We start from the raw sequence: 20,862 nt of genomic DNA, 5'->3' as shown, positions 1-20,862 counted from the left end.
CCAACTAAAAACGGACACAGGGCGTGTTTACACAGTGGTGAAGGGAGGGGACGGGGCCTGAGTTAACGTGTGCAAAAACGCCCTGTGGCCTGTTTTAAGAGGTAGTTTTAATCCCCCTGCCCTATTATATACTAGGGGCTTACAGAGGAGGTCATGCTAATCACAGGGGGGACCCCAACGCATAATGTTCCCTAGTGCATGTAGGTGTTTTAACTGTATTCTAAGTGTCTTTTAACATAGCACTGGCTCTAGGACTGGTTAGTCAGACTCAGTTACCACCAGTATCCGTCTGAAAAAGTTGAGGGTACAGGATGATTTTGCAACAAGGCTTCTTTCTGCTCTTCTTTTTGTTCTTTCTGCACGTTATCCTTCTTCCTGCACTTTTCTTCGTCTTTGAGGACTTCTGTTGCTTCTTTCTGCACTTCTTTTTTTTCTTTCTGTGCATTTTTTCATCTTTCTTCACATGTCCTATCTCTGTAGGCATAGTTAGAAATTAGCATTTAAAAAACCTTTGAAATTCACAGAAAAAAACATAGGTTTCAGGCACGTTATAGTTAGGAATTAGCATTTAAAAAACCTCAGAAATTCACTGAAAAAACCATAGGTTTCAGGGGTGTTATAGATAGCTGGACTTTTCACTTGTACAAAACCATTGAAATTCCCCCGTTATAGTTAGTTCAGCTAACTATAACTCGCGCGCCCGCAATGCACTGCTGATGACGTCATATATTACATCACTCATGACATGGTCAGTGACATCACTCATGACATCACTGATGACATCTCAAATGACATCACTGATGACATCATCCTTGTGATAGAGTGGCAGACCTCCTCTCACCCTAATATAACCTCTGATACACACATTCAAAAATAGAGACTAAAATTTTCAAAACAATGGACATACCAATACCAGTTACAACAACCTCTTCAGTAATTCTAAGATCCACATACACATCCACTCATTCACCAACAGTCCTATACATGTACTCACTCATCATATGTACTCATACACCTATACATCCTGTTACACAATGCCACTCATCCATAGAGTTACTCACACACATAGTCACTCATGCTAATAAAGAATCAAACATACATTTACTTGCATATACAGTTATACACACACCACCACACTTACTTCTACGGAAACTTACACATACTTAGTCTTTTAAACAATCACTTATAGAAACACATACTTATTCATACAGGAACTCTTTCAATCTCTCACTCTCACATATACTCACTTATATACACCAATAGTCACATATACTAGTTTAAAACATATGTAGTTACTCATAAAGACACTATTGAGACAGTCATTCACTCACTAACACACCCATACACACACTCATCCACCCATACAGTCCTGCACACATGCTGTCTTCAACACATACAAACAGTGAGTCACTCATTCATGCACCTATGCACTACGTAATACCCCCCACCGAACCATGCAGACACTCAGACTGATACTCAAAAAACCAACTAATAACCTATATAGACACCCATGTAGCTACTCACCAACCCATGCAGCCAGTTATACACAAAGTGCGAGACTGATACAGATATTTACATATTTAAACATTACTCACTAAGCCATGTATTCACTATGATACACTTAATCAGTCAGTTACACAATCAATTTTTCAAAAACAAATCATCCATTTAGACACTTATATACCCATTTATTCTTCCATCGACCTTGAGATATACATATATAAAACATATTTAATTTTCAGAGAAACACACATTCACTGGATGATGTCATCAGTGATGTCATTTGAGATGCCATCAGTGATGTCATGAGTGATGTCACTGACCATGTCATGAGTGATGTAATATGTGATGTCATCAGCAGTGCATTGCGGGCGCGCGAGTTATATTTAGCTGAACTAACTATAACGGGGGAATTTCAATGGTTTTGTACAAGTGAAAAGTCCAGCTATCTATAACACCCCTGAAACCTATGGTTTTTTCAGTGAATATATATATATATATATATATATATATATATATATATATATATGTGTGTGAATTTATTTATTTATTTACATACTGCTCCTTAGACTTCACCTTAAGCCCTGTTACTCTCGAGCGGGTGCTGTGAGCGCGATGGTGAAAACACGCTTAAATCTCACAGCTGCGCGGCATAAATACACCAGCACTCTCGGGAGTAGTTCACCCAGACGCGTTTCGGCTTCCGCCTTCCGCCTTCCTCAATGACATAGGGCACCATAAGACGACGTCATTAAATACACAGTTTCATTAGATGAACAATTATCTGCCATATTGGAATATTCTTTTACCACAAGTAGTTTGTGAATCATTTTACTTTTTTAACAAAAGCCACTTCATATCGCCCTGAATGGGCATACCACTCAATTATCATTTCATTTCAATGATAAATAATAGTCCTTTCACAAGATTCTCTTTAAAACATATTACTCCCATATTTGCAAAACAATTGTACAAAAGAGAAGAAAAATCAAGCTTCATAAATTCCTCAAATTGAAAGGACCTGCGGGACACGTCAGACAAACCGATGCTTATGAAACAGACATGGACTCTCTAACAATAAGGGGCCTAGAGACATCAGCCATCTTGGAAGATCTACAAAATGAAGATAATACTAACATGGAAATAACCAATAGCGTCTCAGAACAAGCAGCATAGCTGGGAGTGATACAAGTAAGATTGAGAAGTCCTTTTAGACCAACGTCTAAATTAATTCCACAGGTGCCATGGGACGCCATTGATCTGTTTACTGAAATGGTAAGCAAAGATCTCATGAAATCCCGAACGAAAGGACAAACGAAAGGAAGAAACAACGGATCTTGGAGCAATATAACCAAGGCACAGGTGAAAACCTTACAGGAGGACCGTACTATCGTATGTAAACCATCTGATAAAAGTGGCAATATTGTACTTTTAACAGCATAGTACTATTGCAACGAAGCATTGAGCCAATTAAACGATACCTTGAGCTATACTAAAATCACAGAGAAAGAATATGACCCAAGCGTGGACAAATACCAACAGCTGCTCATGAAATGGAAGCAGTAAGGCATGTTGGAGAAGGAGGAACATGCTTTTCTCGATTGCAGACACCCATGCTTGCCTACATTCTATCACCTCCCCAACGTCCACAAGGACAGAATAAATCCCAATTGTTTAATCGCAGGGAAGCCTTACAGAAAACATGTCAATTTATGTGGACTATTTCCTGTCAGAATTTGTCACTGCATTGGCTTCTTATGTGCAAGATACCAAAGATTTCTTGTGAAGAATTGAAGGGGCGACATGGGAGTCAGACTTTTTCATGATCACTCTCGATATTTCCAGTCTGTATACTAGCATTGAACATTGTAATGGCCTGGATGCTGTGGAATCCTTCCTAAATGGACGTTCCCTTGAATACATTGAGCATAATCAAATGTTAATTGAGTTTGTTGATTTCTGTTTACATAACATCTTTCTATTCCAGGACCAGCTATTCAAACAAATACAGGGTACGGCTATGGGCACCTGCTTTGCCCCCAGCTACGCAAATTTATTGGAGGGCTGGTGGGAAAAACGGGTAGCCTGGTCAGAACCATATGAAGAATGGACCAGTAGACTGGTTAGCTGGAATAGATACATTGATGACCTTTTTTTATCATATATAAGGGCACTGAAGAATCAGCTAGACAATACATTGAGATGCTCAACAGGAATGATCTCAATCTAATGTTTACAAGGGAAGTCACCAAAGAATCTGTAAATTTCTTGGACCTAAGGGTATTTGCCGCAGGGGGCAGACTCTGCACGGTGTTGCATAGGAAGCCAACTGCAGGCAATTCCATTTTACATGCGAGCAGTTATCATCTTGATAAACTAAAAAACAGTATCCCTCATGGGGAACTGTTGCATATCAACAGAAATTGCAATAGGGAATGCGACTTCCAGACAGCTGCGGCTGAAAGTATAGAAAGATTCATGGACAGAGGATATTCTCCAAAGATTCAAACTGAAGCAAAAAGGAAAGTGGACGCCAAACCTAGGGAAGAACTACTCAAGGTTAAACAGAAGATCAGACCGAATAAAAGTGGAAGAAAGGCTGCTAATCTAAAGGATTTCAGAATGGTTATAGGTTACTCAGATAACAGCGATGAGATCAGAAATATGTTACGAAAGAATCGGCATTTTTAAAGACTGATCCGATCGTAGGTGATGATCTACCAAGATCGCCCCTACTATCGTTCAGGAAGGCGCGATCTCTGAAAGAACATTTGGTACAGAGTCATTATTCAAAACAAACTATAATCTTGTTTTGAGCACATCACAGGCTTATTCCCATGGGGAAGATGCGAAGCCTGTAAAAATAGCCACAAAGTCTTAGCGTATGATGTACCTGGTCTCAGCAGTCCCAAGAAGATTAGAAAATTCATAAACTGCAATACTACATATACCGTGTACTGCCTGGTATGTCCATGTGGTCTAAGGTATATTGGTAGTACCATTCATCCCACAAAAGTGCGGATTATGGAACATCTCAGGGCCATTGCAATGAAGGATGTGACATATCCAGTTGCACGGTACTTCGAAAAACATTATGACAGTAACAGGGATCGTCTGAGATTCTTTTGCATGGACCATGTAGCCCAGGATAAAAGAGGAGTTGACAGACTTCTTGCACTTCGTAGATTAGAATCCAGGTACATCATAGACACCCAGACCAAAATTCCTATGGGATTAAATAGTGGAGACGAAATGTCTATACATCTGTAATATATTTTGATCTAGAACTCAGTATATGTTGCATTCCTAACCGCAATAAGATTTTATGGGGATATTAGTTGTGATGAGTGATGCCACATGGGAAAGCTTTCAAGCAGTTTTATAATATGTTTTACAATGATTAGTTGGGATGCCGGTACCCGTTATGCCCATCTGAGGGCACAATAATGAAATAATAACGAGGTAAAGTAATTAGGGCATCGATGTTCTTTTAAAGTTCATATAGAACGAGGTATTAAGAAACTTTTTTTAAACTTAGCCCAATGACAGTATATGGTTACCACTCGCCAATGTTTGCTCCTATATAATGGCAATATGTGAGTATTTGTACAATTGTTTTGCAAATATGGGTGTAATATGTTTTAACGAGAATCTTGTTTGAGGACTATTATTTTTCATTGAAATGAGATAATAAATGAGTGGTATGCCTATTCAGGACGATATGAAGTGGCTTTTGGTGAAAAAGTCAAATGTTTCACGAACTCATTGTGGTAAAAGAACATTCCAATATGGTCGAAAAGTAAATATATGGGCGTTTGTCTGTCATCTATGTGGATCAATTGTTCATCTAATGAAATTGTGTATTTAATGACATTGTCTTATGGCGCCCTCTGTCATTGAGAAAGGCGGAAGACGAAACGCGTCTGTGTGTATGATGACCCTAATAAAATCTGGGTGAACTGCTCCCGAGAGTGCTGGTGTCTTTATGCCGCGCAGCTGTGAGATATATATTGACATATATAGATATTTACATATATATGTATGTTGGGGAGTTCTACATACAATATTAAGGATTAAACATACATATATATTGTATTTTTTATGTGCTCCGGATCCCTGCGCATGGGCGGGCTTATTCAGGGCTTATGACTGATGTTATCCCCTGAAGAGAATTAGGATTACAGGTAAGTAACTTATCATCATCATCAAGATAGCTTTATTTGACTGAACAAGTCATAAAAGCACATACAGATAAAAACAAATAGATTAAAATAGCTCCGCAATACAAAAGTTAAGATCTAAGTTAAAATCTAAAATCAGTTCATTTGTGTAAAAAAGCAAACAGCACCATCCTTTCAAAAATTACATACTAGAACAAGGCTAAGAAATAACACATTGAATAAAATCAATCTCATGCGCCAGATTTGGTCTTAAATGAACCGCTTAGCCTAATTTGCCCCCGTATTCATGTTGGGTAGTAGGTGGTTTCATTGAGGACAATTGCTAGCCCTAGCTAATTTAGAGCGGATCTACCACATCCACATCAAAACCTTAGCCACAGGGATTGCATACCTGGAAGATGAATCGGAGCGTAAAATGCGCAAGGATACTTTATGTAATTATGTGCCCAGATTCTTTCAGAGCTGGGCCAGCCAAACTTTTCACAGGCTTGCGTAAGCAGGGCAGGCAAAGATCACATGGGAATATGATTCTACTTCTTTAACACAGACAGGGCATTTATTATCCCCTGTAAGAGACCATTTGGATGAGAAGTACTTCAGCCGCAAGGTGCCAGATCTAAATTGGAAGTAAAGTTTCCGATCGAAAGGATTTGTAATTTTATCCCAGTAAAGTTCTTGGCTCGGGCATGGTTTGATTTGTAAGAAGAGCCCCGTGAGTGAACATGATGTGAGTTCTTCTTGTGCAACCATTTCCCAGTAAATCTCTTTAAGAATGTTTTTGGGGGGGAATGTCGAGGTGAAAGGGAGATCCCACAAGTGTGATAGCCCCATTTTATAAAACGTGTCTCTCATATCTCGCAGCTAGCTAATTTTATGAAATTGATCCGAATTAATAACATCCCTTAAGCCCTCAGTGTATACTGACAATTCCTGTGTAACCCATAGTCTTCGCCAGTAGAGAATCAGGTGAAGTCTAGCATGGTCCTTTAGAGCTTTCCTACCCAGATCATTCCTTAAGGGGTGGGTGGGTGTGCTCGTGGGAGGCTAGTAATTGCGCGTAAGAACGTGTTCTCTGCTAGTGTGAGCTGATTCAGGTTTTCTAAGCCCCACAGCTCCGCCCCATAGAGGACTGAGCTCACCACTTTACTATCGTAAATCTGAAGAGCCGGGCTAATGAGCTTCGTCAGAGAGGTTTTAACTTCCTTTCTAAGGGTGCAAGCTAGCTGTCAATGCTTTAGTGCCATAACTTCAATGTGAGGTTTCCACCTCATATCCTTAAGAAGTTTGATGCCCAGAAAGACAAAAGCGTCCATCTGCTCCAGGGGGAGCCCATCCATCATCATTTTCCCCCTGAAAGATCTATGCTGGTTAAATGCCATAAGTTTTGTCTTTGCGGCATTGATTTTAAGGCCTCTCAAAAGACAAAACTCTTCGTAGCGGTTAAGGGCACGCTGCAATCCACTAGATGTTTTAGAGATTATCAGCGTGTCATCCGCAAACATGAGAATGGGTATTTTCCTTCCAGCTAAAACAGGGGCATCAGTGTGAATGGCATCAAGGAAATTTGCAACACCATTTATAAAAAGAGAGAACAAAGTTGGTGTTAGCACACATCACTGACGAACGCCCTTGCACACAGGGAAAGGATCAGTTCTATTTCCTGCCGCCCCCCACCGTATTTGTGCATAATTGTCCTCATGATGGCGGCCAATTCGGGAGAGCAGATCTAAAGGTACCCGATCTCCTTTAGGGCCTTCCACAATTTGTTCCTAGATGCCATGTCGAAGGCGGATTTAAGTTCGACAAAGGTTATGTAGATGCTGCCTTTGCCGAGGATGACTATACGCCAGTAAATAAGAACAAAGTGGAACACCTGATCTATGGTGCTAATGTGGGCCCTGAAACCTTCCTGTAGAGGAGAGAGAGCAGCAATATCATCAACCAAGTCCTGGACCTTGATCAAAACAAGCCTAGCCGCCACTTTCTGCATGCAATTTATAAGGCTGATTTGCCTATAATTACCAGGCAAGGATTTGTCTCCCTTTTTGTCAATGGGTATAATCTCCGCCCCCGCCAGGTTTGAGGAATTGGTGCTCCTTGGCCATGGCATTAGCAAATAGAAGTATGTAAGCAGACCATTTGGGCTTGTCATACAAGAAAATGTCTGCGGGAATGTAGTCTAGGCCTGGTGCCCTGCCACCAGTTAGAGCCCTGAGTGCACGACTAACATCTTCCTCGTTAAAAAATGTAGCAGAGGAGAAATGGTGGATCAAGGATGGTACCCCATCATCAACTTCTTCCCAAGCATATTGAGTACCAAAAAAAAAAATTAACCCACACATCGGGGTCAATGTGGTTATCCGGTGGCTATACTACTCCTCCCCTGCCCCATTTAACCACATCCCAAAACCATTTTACTATCACTGGCGTACTTTAGTTCATGCCATCTGTCCTCATCCCAGGATTTTTTGGCGCTGTGAATCGCTTTCTTGTATGTTGACCTAGCAGTTTTCACCCTAACCCCACTCCCCAACTTATTGCCTCACCATGAATTTTGCATGCACTTCTGCACTCATGGTTGTACCATTGATATTTGGGCTGGGTATGTTTCATCCTGGACTTGCTCTGTTTTTGAAAGTGACAGCGTATCTTTAAAAAAAAATGAATTGTGCTGCTCTGTGAAATCTATGGCCGTTTCAGGGGTAAGGTGGCGAGTCTCCATCAGTTTAGTTGCACGTCCGAGCTCACTGCTTATAGTGATTAATGTTCCTGTACATGTTTGGATTTTAGGCCATTTGACTCATCGCATATTGTTAGAAACTAAGAGATCACTGATTGTGGTTAGGGTAGCCGGTGCCGCCAGTACACTAAGATCCTTAAATCTAAACAGTGAGCAGAGCGGATCATGATCGCTCTTTATGCGTGCATGTATGGTCATGTCCTCAAAAGTGTACCATAAATTCAAGCTGTTTAAGAGGTAATCAATACCGCTAGAATGGTAGACGTTATTAAAGGTATCTAGACCTTGTCTATCTGAGATGAACCGACCATTGGCTGCCCTAAGGCCATGCTCCAGACACAGTGCTTTCAGTTGGATTGCGGCCTCGGTCCATCGTTTAATCGGGTTTAATTCCAATACTGGGACCACCAAGTATTCGTCCTCTTTCCTCGCTAGGTCATTATCTTCATTATCGAGCGGTTCAAAAGTGGTGTTTAAATCATCAACAACTACAACACCAGAGTCCCCGGGAAGGTAACTTATCCATTCTTCTCTTACCAAGCGACGTGTTAACAAATCTTTTTGGTGGTCAAGAATGGACGCTGAAATTTATGAAATGGTGGAAGAGTGTTGTATTTTCAGGACAACTGGCAAAAGTCTTTAGGTGGCTACTCCATCACTCTTACCCATTGAGTGTCCTTCAGGACCGGGATCAAACTTGGGCTAGACATTATGTGACCATTTGACTCTTTGCCGAGTGGTGCAAGATTTATCATTATACTTGTTGATTATGGTTCAAAGTGGCCTGAGCTCAGGATGGCAAAAGAACCTTTCTTAGAGATATTTTCATGAGAAAAGATTTTCCAGAATTTCTAGTTTCAGATAACGGTTTGTTAGTAAGGAACTGCAAGTATTCCTGTACATGTGGTTTTCAAACATCCGGGAAGTTCTCAATACCACCCTTAAATCAGTGGACAGGTGGAGAGGATGAACCGTGTGGTGGAGGAGTGCATTAGGTGGGCAAGATTGCAAATATGTATGTGGTAAAGTCTGTTCGTAGCATACTATGGTTTTATTGAACTATTGCATAGCCCCTAACGAGGCGTCAAAGCGCTTTTTTGGCGAGCAGCTTGCTGCTCCAGAACCCATAAAGGATTAGTGGTGAATTAGTATAGTGAAATAAGAAAGTAATTTTAGTGGTGGATGTTAGTCAGTTATTTGGATTGAGAAGGATAGTGGAGGGATAGAAGAGGAAGAAAGGTTTGTATTTATATAGCGCTTGCTACCCCTGATGGGGTGTTGAAGCGCTTTTTCAGCGAGTAGCATGCTACTCCGGAACCCATAAAGGATTAGTGGTGAATTATTATGGTGAAATATTATAGTAATTTGCATGGTGGATCTGTTAGTCAATTATTTGGATTGAGAAGAATATTGGAGGGATAGAAGAGAGAAAAGGTTTGCATTTATATAGCACTTGCTACCCCTGATGAGGTGTTGAAGCGATATTTCGGCGAGTATCACGCTACTCCGGAACCCATCAAGGATTATTGGTGAATTAATATAGTGAAATATAAAATTAATTTGAGTGGTGTACATATTTGTCGGTTATTTGGATTGAACAGGATAGTGGAGGGATAGACAAGAGAAGGATTTAGATTATTTTGTTTTCATTTTTTGGGGGGGCTCATTGCAGGAGGAGGAGGAGGCTTGGGATGAGTAAAAGGGAGGTGGATTTGGAAGAGTCAGAGGTAAGGGTTTAGAAAGGCTTGTTTGGGAGATCTAAATAGTAAAATAGGTATGAGATTATGCTAGGAGTGGTAGAGTAGGGAAGAGTCTAGAAAGGGTTATTTTTGGGATCATGGTAGTGGTATGCGGTTTTGGATGAATTAGAGACTGGAGGTAGAGAATTTATTGATAGTGGTATAGGGTGAGAAATATTGTAGTGCATCGGAAGGAGTAGTAGAGTGAGGTCTGAGATGAGTGAGAGAGTTGAAGTAGTGGATATATTGAGAGCGGTATAGGGTGAGAAATAGGGTAGGGCATTGGATATGCTGAATTAGAAGAAAATGTATAAATATATAGATACATAAGTACATGGAAGGTAAATATATATATTATCTACTGGCGGTCGCCAGTAGATAGTTATAGTTACAACCTAGTTTCTATAGGAAATCTCAAAATTCTATTTTGAATAACTTTGGCTCCGGTTGACAAATCCTCGCGAAATTTTCAAAACTAATGGGGCGCTCCGTTCAGCTCCTACCCTGAAAGTCTCGGGGTGATTCGTCAAGCGGGGGCCGAGAAAAAAGGGGGGTCCCAAAATGCGTTTTCCCCATGCATTTTTCAATAGGACCTTTAGACACAGCTACAGCCAGAACGGCTGAACAGAATTACTTGAAATTTGGCAAAGAGGTAGTCCTCAGGTCAGGCATGTGCCTTTTGCATATATGGTGTAAATCCGTTCAGTAGTTCCTGAGAAAATCAAAAGTAAAATCATATACATATGTGGGCGGAGCCTAACCACACATCTCATTGTGAGATCTGATTGGCTGTCAGCACTTCATCCAAGAAGTGTTGGCAGCCATCTTGGGACCAATATACATGATAGCACCTCATTAAAAAGCATTGCAGTTAATAGAAGGTTTTAAGACTTTAGTTACATTATAAATCATTTGTTGATGGTACCATACTCATTTTAGGAATTGTAGTATGTTCTAAGGTGATTTTACCATGTGAAAAAGCCTTCTGCTGGGATATCATGAATCATGTTTGAGAGAAAACTATTTTCACATGCTTTTCCCACAGAGGTTTGGAAGGTGATCTATAAGCTAAACTGAGAGCATATTTTCTGTAAATTCACATTATCTTTCTCAGTCATGTGAGAATGAAGTCGGACATTCTCAGTAAAACATGTACATCCAACAATGGCAGAGACTGCCAGTTGATTCCTTTGTGTTCTACTGCAGCTTCCCAGAGTGTTCCAAAGAACAACTAGAGCGCTCACAGTCTTACTTATGACAAAGGTATGGCACACCTGAAGCCATCTTGATTGGAATAAAGTGGTAACATTTAAAACATTTAATTTAAAAAGGAACAAAATAAGAGGGTTCATTTTGTCATAGAATGTATGATTAGTGCTGCAGAAAGAAAAATTAGGGCACATTTTGAGTGACTTCTCAAATCCTCTTCTATTTCATTAAAGAATTCTGACATGCAGACTGAAACATGCACTTTCAATACCAGCAGCAGACTTCCCTGGTGAGCACTAGCTTTACTACAGTGATCTAATGAGCAACTAGAGTGCTAACATTCTGAATTTATGGCAAATGTGTGACACATCTGAATGCCTTCTTCATTGAATCAAAGTAAAAAACTGACAGTATGCCTACTGAGGAGACTGCAGTAAATGAGGAAATTTAGGAAACTTCATAACAAGTCTCCCAAGATGGCGACCAGAGACAAAAGAGCCCAAATGTAGCACAAATATCACCGAGATGTAGCCCAAGTATAGCCCAATGACAGAAATCCCAGAGTGTTTTAAAGAACAACTAGAGCGCTAACAGTCTTACTTATGACAAAGGTATGGCACACCTGCATCCATCTTGATTGGAATAAAGTGGTAAAATTTAAAACATTTAATTTGCAAAGGAACAAAATGAGGGGGTTCATTTTGCCATCGAAATTATGACTAGTGCTGCAGAAAGAAGACTTAGGGCACATTTTGACTTCTCAAATCCTCTTCTATTTCATTAAAAAGTTCTGACATGCAGACTGAAACATGCACTTTGAATACCAGCAGCAGACTTCCCTGGTGAGCAGTAGCTTTACTACAGTGATCTAATGAGGAACTAGAGTGCTACCATTCAGAATTTATGGCAAATGTGTCACATCTGAATGCCTTCTTGATGGAACCAAAGTAAACAAGCATTGAAAATGCAATAGGTCTCGCCCTCGTTTAAGTTAAAGCAATTCTGTTTGTAATTAGGTTGCTTTTTAGCTTTGCTTTTATTAGTGTTTTTCAAAATTTCATGTAAATAACATGCATATCTGTATATGTATGCATGCATTTATATTTGTATTTATATAGATATGCAGATTATGTATATGTTTATATATGTATGTATATACATATATATACACATACATATATATAAATGCATATATGTGCATATGTGTGCGTGTAGAGAGAGGTAGAGAGGTAGAGAGGTAGAGAGGTAGAGGTAGAGATGTAGAGGTAGAGAGGTAGAGGTAGAGAGGTAGAGGATGAGTACTAGAGAGTAGAGAGTAGAGAGAGAGTAGTAGAGAGAGTAGTAGAGAGTAGTAGAGAGAGTAGCAGAGAGTGAGTAGGAGAGAGTAGTAGTGAGTAGTAGAGAGTGAGTAGTAGAGAGTATTAGCTAGTGAGAAGTAGAGAGTAGTAGAGAGTAGTAGAGAGTGAGTAGTAGAGGGAGTAGTAGAGAGTAGTAGAGAGTGAGTAGTAGAGGGAGTATTAGAGAGTGAGTATTAGAGAGTGAGTAGTAGAGAGTAGTAGCGAGTGAGTAGTGGAGACTGAGTAGCAGAGAGAGAGTAGTAGAGAATGAGTAGTAGAGAATGAGTAGTAGAGTGAGTAGTAGAGAGTAGTAGAGAATGAGTAGTAGAGAGTAGTAGAGAGTGAGTAGTAGAGAGTAGTAGAAAATAGTAGAGAGAGAGTAGTAGAGAGTGAGTAGTAGAGAGTGAGTAGTAGAGAGTGAGTAGTAGAGAGAGAGTAGTAGAGAGAGTGAGTAGTAGAGAGAGTAGTAGACAGTAGTAGAGAGAGTAGTAGAGAGTAGTACAGAGTGAGCAGTAGAGAGTGATTAGTAGAGAGTAGTGGAGAAGTAGAGAGTGAGTAGTAGAGAGTAGTAGAGAGTGAGTAGTAGAGTGAGTAGTAGGGAGTAGTAGGGAGTAGTAGAGAGTGAGTAGTAGAGTGAGTAGTAGAGTGAGTAGTAGAGAGCAAGTAGTAGAGAGTGTGTAGTAGAGAGAGAGTAGTAGAGAGTAGTAGAGGGTGAGTAGTAGAGAGTGAGTAGTAGAGAGAGTAGTAGAGAGTAGTAGAGAGTGAGTAGTAGAGAGTGAGTAGTAGAGAGTGAGTAGTAGAGAGTAGTAGAAAGTGAGTAGCAGAGAGAGTAGTAGAGAGTAGTCGAGAGTAGTAAAGTGAGTAGTAGAGAGTGAGTAGTAGAGAGAGAGTAGTAGAGAGTGAGTGGTAGAGAGTAGTAGAGTGAGTAGTAGAGTGAGTAGTAGAGAGAGTAGTAGAGTGAGTAGTTGAGAGTGAGTAGTAGAGAGTAGTAGAGAGTAGTAGAGAGTAGTAGAGAGTGAGTAGTAGAGAGTGAGTAGTAGAGAGAGTAGTAGAGAGGGAGTAGTAGAGAGAGAGAGTAGTAGAGAGAGAGTAGTAGAGAGAGAGTAGTAGAGAGTGAGTAGTAGAGTAGTAGAGAGTGAGTGGTAGAGAGTAGTAGAGAGTAGTAGAGAGTGAGTAGTAGAGAGTGAGTAGTAGAGAGTAGTAGAGTAGTAGAGAGTAGTAGAGAGTGAGTTGTAGAAAGTAGTAGCGAGTGAGTAGTAGAGAGTGAGTAGTTTAATTTAAAAGAAACACAATGAGAAGGTTCATTTTGCCATAGAAATTATGATTAGTGAGGAAAAAAGAAAAATTAGGGCACATTTTGAGTGACTTATCAAATCCTCTTCTATTTCATTAAAAAATTCTGACATGCAGACTGAAACATGCACTTTCAATACCAGCAGCAGACTTCCCTGGTGACCAGTAGCTTTACTACAGTGATCTAATGAGCAACTAGAGCGCTACCATTCAGAATTTATGGAAAATGTGGGACACATCTGAATGCCTTCTTGATGGAATCAAAGTAAACAAGCATTGAAAATGCAATAGGTCTCGCCCTCGTTTAAGTTAAAGCAATTCTGTTTGTAATTAGGTGGCTTTTTAGCTTTGCTTGTATTAGAGTTTTTCAAACTTTCATGTACATACCATGCATATGTATATGTTTGCATGAATTTATATTTATATAGATATGCAGATTATATTTATATGTTTATATATTCACTGAAAAAACCATAGGTTTCACACACGTTATAGTTACGAATTAGCATTTAAAAAACCTTGCAAATTCACTTAAAAAACCATAGGTTTCACACATGTTATAGTTAGCTGGACATTTCACTCGTAAAAAACCAATGAAATTCCCCCGTTATAGTTAGTGCAGGCAACTATAACTCACGCGACCGCAATCCTCTGCTGATGACGTCAGATATTACATCACTGTATTTAGACACTTATTTACCCATGTCTTCTTCCATTAATCTTTAGCTATACATATATTACAAATATTTATTTTTCATAAAGACACATATGTCATCAGTGATGTAATATCTGACGTCATCAGCAGAGGATTGCGGTCGCGTGAGTTATAGTTGCCTGCACTAACTATAACGGGGGAATTTCATTGGTTTTTTACGAGTGAAATGTCCAGCTAACTATAACATGTGTGAAACCTATGGTTTTTTAAGTGAATATATATATATATATATATATATGCATAAGGAAGGTATTAAATGTAGATTAAAGATGCCTATAATAAACTCTGACTTTCAAGTGTTGTACTTTAAATTAATGTATTTGTTTGTTTTTTGTTGTTGTTCAATAATGAAGCAATTGTAGTTAAATAGTTATGATACAAGATTTACTTATTTATGCAGTCACATTCATGTTAAAAATATAGAATAATGTAACTATCAGTATTATGTACATTTGTTAAGCAGAACAAACAAATATCTATATTTTTAGAAACAATTATTATACACATTTATACAAAGCACTACATATATATAGGTACATATCTATAGTCCATATAAATGCTTATATACAGAGGGATATGCTGTATATTTCTATTTGCGTATGGTGGTTATGTGGGGAAGAGCCAATTCTTAAGTAGTTTTCTGAAGATAAGGTGGTTATCCGTGGATCTTATGTTGGGGGGTGGAGAGTTTCATAGTTTGGCTGCGTGATCAGATGAGCATGTTCCACCCATGGTTTTTTTCTTGTACGTTGGGATTTTGACCTTTAATAGCCCTGGCAATAAGGTGACCCCTTCAGCCAATGGGAACCCTAGCCCTAACCCTTACCAATCACAACACTAGGCCTAAGTCATAGAGGCAATAGGACAGCAGCCTTTTATAGCCAATCACAGCCCTAGTCCCAGCAGCCAATCAGGCACCAAACCTTAAGCCCTACGTCCAATAGAAGGCCTAACCCCAGCCGTAGTCCCAAACCTTTTCCCAGCAGCCAATCATGCAGAGCACCCTAAGCCCTACGTCCAATAGAATGCCTAGCCCCAGCAGCCAATCATAAAGGAAACCATAAGCCCTAGGTCCAATAGAAGGCCCAGCCCCAGTAACCAATCCGAAACCCTAAACCTATTCACCAATCAGACCACTTACCTCACACCATACATCAATAGAATCATTGACCCAGTAACCAATGAGCACCCTCAAATACCCAACCAATGAGAATACTAACCCTAATTTAATAGAAACACCTGATACAACCACCAATCAGTGCACACATGTGGCATCCCATAGCAGCCTATATAAGGTCCCTGCGCCCTTAGGCAATGTTTGCTGGCCATGGGGATGGAAGCTGCTCCTCATTTCCGAATCTCCTAGGAGACAGACAGGCTCAATCCACACTCTGAAGTTCTGCAGGCAAGGACCTAAAAAACTTTACCCTCTAGCAATACAGTTTTTGCAAAACTTTACTCACTCTCCTAGCCAAAATATGAGTAAACAATAACAAAAAACACAGCTTAAAACAACTAACAGCAGATTACTGCTGTCTTATAGCATCCTCTTTTCAGTCTCTGATGTGTAATATCTCTGTTGCTAAGGGAGGTGGTGGGGTAAACTGGATTCACTCACTTGCTAAGACAAAATGGGAGCCGGGAGTGAACTGCTTAACACACAGGTCTGTGGACTGATCAAGGGGGAAATCAGGAGGGAGAGCAGGGAGTGGACTGCTTAACACACAGATCTGAGCAGAAATACATAAAATCCGCCTGTGCCTCAGAAACAACGTTAAGAGATCTTACATGCACTTCCAGGACGTGAATAGTGAAGCGTACAACACCTATATATAATTTTTAGTCCTCGTGCTGCCACTCCGCTCTATGGAAATCTCAAAGGACTACTGGTCCCATAACGCCACAGAGAGGCAGCATCGTTACTGCTTAACCTATTAGTGCAGGTAACGTGCATGATTGCAAAACATATTGTGATGTACTGTTTAAATATAAACACCAATGAAAGTCAAATGCAACATGAAATGTCATAGTTTCTGAATTGTTCTCAGGAAAAATAAATCAGCCTTCGAGTATAGTGTATTCAGCAAAAAATACGCTTACAGCAGCAGGTCCAAGGCATCCCGATCTGCTTCACCAAGACGACCTCCAGCCAGGGAAATCACCAACTAGTTCTACTGCCCGGTGTGAATCAACTCGCAGGGTCGGGGGAGATCTTCACTTAAAAAAAGATTGATACACGCCGCAATCCTCACCAAACTAAGCAAATGCTTATACGGTGCCCAGTCACCAAACCTCCCTCGGCCTGCTGAGTGAAGTTGTGGTGTGCATGGCAAAACTCCGTCCCCGCGCTGAAAATCAACCAATTTCCTTGCACCGAGTCTCCATCTCCCACACAGCCCACGCTTCATGTTACTCATCCCGAGGCTTGATCTGGGGGCTAATCAGTAAGGCACTACCATGCTGACAGACTCCAACAAGTTGCGGTTTACTCCGACAGCCCAAAACAACTGGTGGTGCGTGGAGAACATCAACTGTCGATGTTCGAAAAAATGAACACGCCCCTGTTCCCAAAGGAAAAGAGCATGCACACGAAGATTGCAGAAATACGGCTTCTTTAATGTAATGGGCCACCCTGGACCCAGCAGCCAGGAGAGACACTTTTCGGCTGAGAGGACAGCCTTTGTCAATCTGGCGAGCGCCATTAATCACATTCAATATATAGTGTGACAAATTAATGGATACAGAAAATATACTTCATTTTAATTTCAAAATTATATAAAATGCCTAATACATGAAAGTAAATTGCATTAAATACAGTGAATACTCTGAATTAAGTGATAACACTATAACGCAACTAAAGTTTACAGCGTGGAGATCTAGGGGATAGATTATACCAATACTCATTTTGTTGCCAGTATTAGTGTGCTCCCATAATATATCTACATTACATTGCACATTGACATGAAATATAAAATAACGTACTTCATGTGTTTGAAACCACTTCTATTCATTTATTAAAATGATTAGCGCAAACCTCCTCAAGTAGCACTACCATATCACATGGGCTGTTACTATTTATGTTGTGGTGTAGATGAGAATTGCCTAGACTAATTATTGATTCCGCTTGCCTCACAAGTGCTGAACTACGTAGCTCTAATGCCATCGAAATACATAAAATCCATCCGTGCCTGTTGCTAAGGGGGGGGCGGGTGGGGTAAACAGGATTCACTCACGTGCTGAGACAAAATGGGAGCAGGAAGTGGGCTGCTTAACACACAGGTCTGAGCACAGATCAAGGAGGAAACCAGAAGGGAGAGTCAGGTAGTCACTGGCAATTTGAAAATACAACAGATTTTAGACTGCAAAGCCCACAATTCAACATGGACAAGTAAAAATGTCACATTTCTAAACAACAAAGAAACTATGGTACATGGAAAAGACAGACTTCTCCTGCGCAGTAAGGGCTGAGAGGGATTCTCTAATGGGAGTACGTCCTCCCAAACTCAACACTATTCCACAGAAAGTACCCCACAGTCTTGTAAACCTCGTTTACAGGTTCTCTCAAACAAACAATAGTTAGTTAGATATGGGAAGGTTTTTTAGAAGCATCCTAGTTGTTACTCACTAGATTGTGAGGAAGGAAACAATTCCTTTTGCTTATATTACCCACACACATTTCAGTAGTGTCATGCTTCATCGGGTCACCCTGACTCCTAAAGGTCAGGGTGGGCTCGACCATTTACCTGGGAGCTCTTAGTAAGATGTGGCCACAGGGTATAAAGATTAAAAATCCTTTATTCTTGGAACTGTCGGGGATATTAAAATATGACATTTTAGGGGGTGAATTAGAGTTTTATGGTCCTACGACCCTAGTGCCGACATGTTTCAGTCTAAACTTGGCCTAATAAGGTCCTGGACTTTCATCACGGCAAAACAGAAAGATGGTTGGTATTGGGTAATCCTCCCTGGTTTTTGCGCACAGGACGGAACGTATCCATATTTATGTAAAAAAGGGACAACTAGCTGCTCCTTGTGAAGAGCACCAGATAAGTTATCCTGCTCTTTGTGTGCGTCTTTACTCCATCTGGAAAAAAAAAGAGAAGAGAAAAAAGACATCCATAGCGCAACTATGCTTTTATAGTAGAAACGCTTCCCAACGGTGATGTGCTTTTTAACACCCATGCTTGACAAACAGGGAGGGTGTGTAGAGGACATCACACTTCATACCAACTCGGTATGTTTTTTCTACACAATCATCGGTTTGCCTTGTGATATATACCGTGAAGTGGCGATTCTTAAGTGCACACACATACTTTCCACATATGAATCTCTCCCTTACCCCAATTAAAGAGAGTGTATACATCACTGGGGACTGCAGCGTGTCTGGGGTATCCCTCCAGTCCAGCTCTGTTGGTTATCGTATGCCCATTATAACTTCAAAAAGAGTAGGGAGACAAAAAGAAAATGAAACGGTGCTGCTTTTGCCTTTAGTCACTTGTGGCAGCATTACATTATCAATGAATACCTGTTCGCAGAGTATTCTGCAACCTGCCCTCTCTTATACTCACTCCTTCAAGGTTCCTGCCCCGTGATACCACCTACTTGGTCTGCTTCCCCGGGCTTGTGCTCCGAGCACCGTCTCATCCTTGTCTTTAAAGATGGCGTTCCCGCATTGTTCTCGGCGGTGACCCCGCCCTTGGGTGTGTCAGCTTGTCAGGAACTCCTGGCTAGCGGATGTGCTTGTTGCGGAGATTCACCGGGTGCTGGGAATTGTAGCACCGATGTGAGTCTCAGTACTAAATCTAGTTATGTACATGAGCTTTTTGTGAATTCATGCCCATCAAGGGCTTTTGATTTTTCACGAATCCTTGCGGATAAAAATCGGTCAGGGGATTCGATTTATCAGAAAACACGGTTTTTCATCGATGATCGCTAGTGTACAAATAAACTCGATATCAGTGTAGCTGGTATTAAATTGATAAAAACTTTCATAAAAATATGAAATTGTAAAAGGATAGCTGTCCCTGGGCCAGTGAATTTACACTATGACTCTTGCTTATGGTTTTAGTGATTCCACGGGGTGCCATGTGGCGGACAAATCCCGGACTCTGGGACTTGTAGTCCTGTAGTACGTCACAAGCACCGGATTGCGTTATTTTTATAATTTGCTTTCACCATGTAAATCCCCCTTCTGGATTCATGGCCATCAGGAATTTTTTTTTTTAGCGAACCTTGTTTCACATTAAAGGTTGCTAGTTGGTAATGAACGTGATGTCGTGATATAAGTGTCTCAATACAGTACGGACAACCTTATTCATTCCCATGTGGAATTAAAGGGAATAGCTGATCTTGGGCCAGAGAACCTACTAAATAGTTTTTATTTCTGGTTAAGTTGGTTCCACGGGATGGAATCATTTAGCCAATTTTTGTGGGTTCTCAGCCGGTACACCCAGCGTTGTTCTCTTTCTAGCAGTCTCCTTGTCAGGTTTCCAATACCATTAATTTTCTCTATAATGGACCACTTTATGTCTTTTTCGCTGTGGCCCTTGTCTAGGTAGTGGGCCGTCAGTTTTGTGTCTGATACAGATTATCGTACTGCGATGTTCACTTATTCGTACCTTCACCTTTCTGCTGGTCATCCCAACATACTTCAACCCGCATGGGCATGTGATCACGTAAACCACGTTGTCAGAATTACAGTTTGTGTGTGCCCTTTGTTCCCATGGATACACTAGTCCCAGGTCTATCTGTTTAGTATGTGCGGTGAATGGCCATACCACACACGACCCACACGGGTAGTGACCCATCACCATGGGTTGGTTCCATGTGAGTTGGTTCGTAATCTTAGGTTTGTATGTGTCTATATGGATGAGAGTGTCTCTAAGGTTCTTGGGCCATATGTATGAAACAAATTTTTACTCGCAAATGCTGCGAATCGCAAAAAACAGCGTTTGCGACTAAATATTTGCTAAACGCGATGTATGAGGCATTCTCGCATCGCAAAAATAAGGAATCGCTAAAAAAGCGATTACTCATACTGCGAACCAATAATTCTGCGAATATCAGTGCAAAATCCAAAATTGCGATTCCCAATTTGTGAAAATCGCAATTTGAAAATTCGCATTTTCAGAAATCGCAATGAAATGTA

The 20,862-nt window shown here is 40.5% G+C and overlaps 1 long non-coding RNA gene across 1 annotated transcript in view; it reads right to left on the bottom strand.

The window, feature by feature from the left end:
* The window catches only part of LOC146865498 (uncharacterized), a 64,609-nt gene extending 45,254 nt beyond the window's left edge, over nucleotides 1-19,355 (bottom strand). The window contains exons 1-2 of the long non-coding RNA XR_014976648.1: nucleotides 19,283-19,355; nucleotides 19,054-19,148 (exon numbers count right to left, since the gene is read on the bottom strand). This is a non-coding gene — a long non-coding RNA (uncharacterized LOC146865498). The remainder of the gene's footprint in view (nucleotides 1-19,053; nucleotides 19,149-19,282) is intronic.
* Nucleotides 19,356-20,862: the final 1,507 nt, after the last annotated feature.

Source organism: Triturus cristatus, chromosome 2_1 (genome assembly GCF_964204655.1).
Source record: "Triturus cristatus chromosome 2_1, aTriCri1.1, whole genome shotgun sequence".
Taxonomy (NCBI): Eukaryota; Metazoa; Chordata; class Amphibia; order Caudata; family Salamandridae; genus Triturus; species Triturus cristatus.
The sequence above is the reverse complement of the archived record's forward strand: the minus strand, read 5'-3'. Positions and strand labels throughout refer to the sequence as shown.